Here is a 6,407-nt window from a genome sequence, read left to right on the forward strand (position 1 = left end):
GTGATCGAGATGATGATACGAGTTCATATGAATAACATTGTGGCTCAAACTTCTTTTTAGGAAACCCCTCAAAAAAATGTGATAGAGCTACGTTCCAATCTATGTGACAGAAACAGAATGACTAATGAAGAAAAAATGTTACAAATCGATGAACTAGATGAATGGCAGACATATGTCAAGAAGAAACCAAGAAAACACGATGAAGAGCCAAAGCGATGCCATGATGAGCATGTGGATAGAACTAACCAATTTAAGATTGGAGACAAGGTACTTCTAGATAAAACGGATTCTCGAATTACCACTTCAGAGCTTGATGCAAAAGGATCGAACCATTTATGGTACTAAATGTCTTCCCATGCGGTACAGTCAAGGTAACTCATTCTGAATTTGTCACATTTAAAGTAAATAGTACTCGACTTAAACCTTATTTTGATAATAGAATTAATAACTAGAAAGAGGAGCTTCGACTTTACGAACCACAATGACCGCGCGAGCATAAAGTAAGCTGAGCTTAGACTTTAAATAAGCGCTTGTCGAGAGGCAACCTGAATGTTTAACTTTTGCTAATACTTTTAATTCCATTGCATGCTAATTTAAAATCTTAAAAATAAAAAAGAAGAAGAAAATGTGTGTTTTTGACCCATACGGCCTGGACACACGGGTGTGTGGAGCACATGGCCTGAACACATGGGCGTGTCATAGGCCGTGTATGAAATGAGGTAACCAACAGTGAGTTACACGGCCTAGCGACTCACACGACTTGGCCACACAGGTGTGTGGGATCTCACATGGGCGTGGGAGAAACGAAGGAAAACACATACGACCTGGTGACATGGCCATGTGACCCACACAGCCTGGACACAGGGGCGTGTCCTAGGTCGTATGAAACCTGGACCTAATTTTTTCAAATTCAGAGAGTTACACGGGCAAGGCACACGATAGTGTGAGAGACACGGCCGGGCCACATGGGCATGTGGGATCTCACATGAGTGTGGGAGAAACGAAGGAAAACATACATGGTCTGGCACATGCCTGTGTGAAAACTGGGTTAATTTTTAATTGCACACGGGCTACAAATACCTCACAAGGCCGTCTGGCCCAAACCCTATAATTCCTTTCTTAATTTGTCTTTTTCTTCTCCCCTAACCAAGCCACCCCATTTTTATTTTATTTTATTCTAATTATTATTATTTATTATATTATTTATTATTATTTTACTAATTATTTTATTTTATTTTTAATTTATTATTCCTATACTTATATTTAATTTTTTTTGCTATTTCTATTTTTTTAGTATTTTTACTATTATTATTACAATTACCTTTAAGTTTATTGGTATCATTGAGTTTATTATTATTATTTTGTTTTATTATTTTATTTTGGTTTAGTTTATTTATCTTTTTTTAATTTTGGTTTAGATGCTTTATTTTTTATTATTTATTTTCTTCAACTTATTATCATTATTATCTTTTGAAATATATTTTTATGGTTGTTTCTAATCGAGTTATAGCCCCTTAATCTTCTTTATTATTTGTGTTTATTTTCTTATTAGTTTGCTTGGAATCTTGCATTACATTTAATTTGACTACAATTTCGCTTTTCACTATTCTGGGGATTTCATCTAATATTCAGGGTAGTTTCAATTTTCTCCCTCTCTTATAATATTCTGTTTCTACTGCGATTATATCTGTTTGTACATTGAGGGCAATGTGCATCTTAAATGTAGGGAGGTTATTTATATAATTATTAGAAAATCCCTGAATTATGTCTTGTGTTTAAGTCATTTTCACATACTTCTATGTTTTGGATTAAATTTATAGGTATTTGTGCATTGATTGTTTTAAACTTTAAGATATGAGAGAATCAAGCATGATAAGTTTATTTTTAAAATTAAAAATTTTATGTTGTTTCTCTGAATTTAGGTATTATCTTGAAGTTTTAAATTTACAAGTTTGACATCAAAACCATAATTTTTTATGAGATTTTGAACCTTTAGAGTATACACTGTTCTTGCTCATTTTATTATTTGGTTATGAGTGTACCAATTTGATTTGTTATTCTAAAACTTGCTTCAATTATGCATGTTGAGACCACACTTTTGAGTTTATATACTGAGATGATAAAGGCACTTAGGTTTTAATCCACTTATCCCATAAAAAGCCTACCTACATAATTAACCCTTGGTGAACCCCGTTAAGCCTAACAAATCGTTTCTTTATTTAACCATTAATGTTAACCCAAAACTCATTTTTTTTAGTTGATAATTTTTCCCATTTTATTGGTTTCTTTTTTTTGTCAAGTCTGATTTGGTTAGTTGCCTAACTGTACTCTTTTTTGTTTTGCTGAATTATTTCTTATTGTGATAAAAAAAAGAAAAAAACAAAAAAAAAGAAGAAAATCGAAAAAATATATTTATTATTATTTAATTCTATAATTGAGCTTGAACAGTTAAATTCACATTTTGAGAAGAAGCTCGTTTTTATTCTTGAATAGTTTTCGATTGATGTAATTATTTTTTTAATTCAACATTTTTTATTTTTCTAGTTTGGTAATTTATCAATTCGATCTCGATTTTAACCAACCTTTTCAGCCTTTCTCCACACCCTTAACCTAAGCCCCATTACAACCTCTTAAAGACCTTTTGATTTGTGTATCATCTCATTTTATAGTGGTGGAGATTTGATTTTCATGCAAGCCTATGGTAATGACTTTTCATATTTGACTGTTGAGTGTTTATTCTTGAACCTTAAATAGTTTGAGTGATTTGAGTGAATCTTTAGTAAGGATGTCTATTCTTGTTGATTTTGAATTAAAGGTAATTACTTAGATAAGGGAAAATACTTATGTTTTCATGGTTTAAAAATATTCGACTTGGATTGTTTGAATCTTTAGTGTTCTTTTAGTTGAATTATCAATGTATGATTATTTGTGAATTATTTTGAAACATTATTGATGAGAATTATCAGTTGAAAAAGATTAATTTTAATTGTGAGTTGAGGCTTTTGCTTGAGGATAAGGAAACACTTAAGTATGGGGATATTTGATAAGCCATAAAAGTAACATGTTTTTAATCTCATTCTTGATGCATTTTTGGTTGATTTATTATGTAAATTAGTGAATTTGATGCTCCTAATCCTTTAAATTCATGTTTCTTTACTTAGGTGAGCACTAGGGAGCGAAAAGAGTGAAAAAAGAGCCAAAATCAGGTAAAAAGAGTTGTTTCCAGGATCCACAAGGCCTGGGCATTTCCATACAGGCTAGCTAAATACCTATGTGCCAGCCCGTGTTGATTTCTCACCCTGTTCCCCAAACACGTGGAAAAACCCAATTTTTAGGTTTTCTGAGCATTCTAAAATCTATAAATACATATTAAAAGAAGACCTAAGGGAGGGCACGCGGAGAAGAACGAAGAAAAGACTCAAAGAACGCCACCGGATTCATTTCAGAAGCAGATATCCTTCAAGATTGAAGATCTCCATTCAATTTCTTTAGAAGTTTTATTAGGTTTCTTTATGTCTTGTTGTTATTCTAACTTTAAGTTGATGTTATTCCAAATTATGAACTAAATTCCCTAGATACCTAGGGAAGATGAAACCTATGATGGATCTTATTATTTGATTTCTAAATTATATGATAAATACTTGATTCTTGTTCTCAATTATATATGCTTATTTCTTGTTTTAATATTTCTGAGATATTGATTCAAGTTTAATATGCTTATTCTAGTGGAGCAAAAGTCCCTGTTTAAGAGTAGATCTAACATAATTGAATGGAGTTGCATGCAATCCTAGAAATAGGACGACATAAATCTACCAAATTAGAGTTAAATCTAACAAGGGAATCGATAGATCGAGTTAATGCAACAATAGTTTTTTAATTAAAAAGAGATTTCAATTAATCCACCTAGAGTCAGTTGTTCTTACTCTCGAAAGAGATATTAACATAATTTAGGGATTTTTACGGATCAAGGCACAAGTGAATAAATCGTTTAAATCAGATTCAAAATAATAGGTGAAGTCTAGGTGGATTCTCTCCTGGGTATTGTCTATCTCATTGGTTATATTCGTTTATTTTTCCAATTCATTCTCTGTTGCGTTCTTAGTAAATTAGTTTAGTTAATTTTAGATTAAAAACAATTATCCCATTTTATAGGCTAAATAATAGAAAAACAGTAATTACTAGTACTTTTAGTCCTCGTGGATACGATATTCCCTACTCACCATAGCTATACTATTGTTCGATAGGTGCCCTTGCCTTTGTCGTAATTATAGTTAGTTTAGTGACTATCAAATAGAAAACACCCTCCCAGTCTAATTGAAAGAGGGTTGGCCCTTTATATTCATGATGGGTAGTATTGGGCCTTTAATGTATTGGGTTCAATTATATGCGCTTCATGAACTTTTGACCAAACACTTTATAATTTTATCCAATCCAATAGTTGTTTTCTATTTTGCAAAATAAATATTAATTAATTAATTTAATTAATTAATCAAATTAACTAAATTAATTTAACTAATCAAATTAACTAAATTAATTTCTCAATTAAATAATTTTCTCATCCTAATTCTAATCCCATCAAAATCATGGCAACCTTATCGTAAAAGAATCTACGAGGAAATATATTTAATTTCCATCTTCAACGGATTCATAATGACTCATTAATTTAATTTAATTTTCAAATTTCAATTATTTAATTATAATTAATTAAATAATAATTTGAAAACCTTAAATTAATTCTTAAGTAATTTTATACTCAGAGAGAAAATGCATTCATTTGTGAATGCAACTCATTTCTCTAACTTCATCGTTTCCATTCATTTATGTTTATTTTGTTCTATATGCAATTCATTTATGATTTCAACGAGCTAGCGGAGGGATCGATTGGACATATATATTTAGGGCTAAAATAATTTCTAGTTTAGTTTTAGCTTTTTGTCTATTAATTATAAACTCATTTAGTCACGAAGTCATTCCACTATAGTATTGTGACTAAGCTCTCCTTAATTACATACCATTACGAAAGTTACTCGATCAACACTTGTCCAATCACCTTGTCATAAGTGTGGTACCCTCATGGTAATCATTAATATCTTTGGGATAAATTTATTCTCCCAATATGATCCTATTTTATCTCATGATAATCATAACATCTTCCTTCATGAAAAGTCAAATACTACCGAATAGTAATTAAGTCATTCATCACAAAGACAAATAACCATGGCCACTTTTAGTTTTCATCTATCATGTAATGCCAATGAGAGGTAATAATTTACCCATTTCTTGTGCTATGAATTCCACTTTTGTGTATAGTGCTACATGTTGCAAAAGTCATATACCCAACACACCAGTTTTCGGTTCCTTATTTATTTGAACTTAGGCTTTTACTTACATCAAAGTAACGAGTCACACATATATAGTCCACCATCCACTCAGTATTAATATATGTCACACTATAAACGTCACAAGTGAATAAATCCATAAATAGATTCAGGTTCTAATCTACTTGGGTTTTATCTGATGTACTGTCAATCCAGTCAGTCATATCTATGTCACTATCTTTTAGGAGTCATCTGCTCCGGTGCTCAAGACAAAACATCCTTATAATTGGACTTGATAAACAACATATTAGTCTCTCTATTGGTTTGCTCATTTCTGATTAAACTAAGGACATGTTTAAGTTCATCTACTAATATAAGTTGTCTTTCTGTATTACGATCCCACCACGTAATGTAACACCCCTTACCTAGTTCGGTCACTGAACTCGAGTAATATGATGCTATTAACAAATACCATATAATTACATGCAAATTATAGTTCAGAATCTTAGTTAATCAACATATCATATATATGATCAAGTTTAACATGTAGTTCAATCAATTTCGAGTTAATATCAAGCTTACGAAAGTATAAAACCAACCTAGTATCAAACAATGATCATTTTGAAACAAAAAAAAAAGTTAGGATAAATCTGTAAATAGGGGTCACATGGCCATGTCCCCTAGCCGTGTGGAAATGTTAAGGTCATATGGGATAGGAGACATGACCGTGTAGGCAAGCCGTGCAACAGACTGATGTCGTGTGGGATTGGAGTCACACGACCATGTGAACAACCATGTACACTCACCAAGGCCGTGTGGGTCAAAAGTATAAATATTCAAAAATATGTCACACGTTCGTGTAATAGACTGTGGCTGTGTGCACTAAAAATCAATCAAAAGCTATAGGCCAAACAACCGTGTCATATGTCGTGCAAGGCATATGACTTGTAATGCCCCAAACCCGATCTAATAAACTGGACTTGAATATTGAAGGTCACGCCCTATTACGAATGTAACTTAACCTTTTTACTTAAATAAAATTTCTATTCATGGTTATTATATAGAGTCACTTCGAATCGAATTTCTTAA

The sequence above is a fragment of the Gossypium arboreum genome, chromosome 7, assembly GCF_025698485.1.
Source record: "Gossypium arboreum isolate Shixiya-1 chromosome 7, ASM2569848v2, whole genome shotgun sequence".
NCBI classification, from domain to species: domain Eukaryota; kingdom Viridiplantae; phylum Streptophyta; class Magnoliopsida; order Malvales; family Malvaceae; genus Gossypium; species Gossypium arboreum.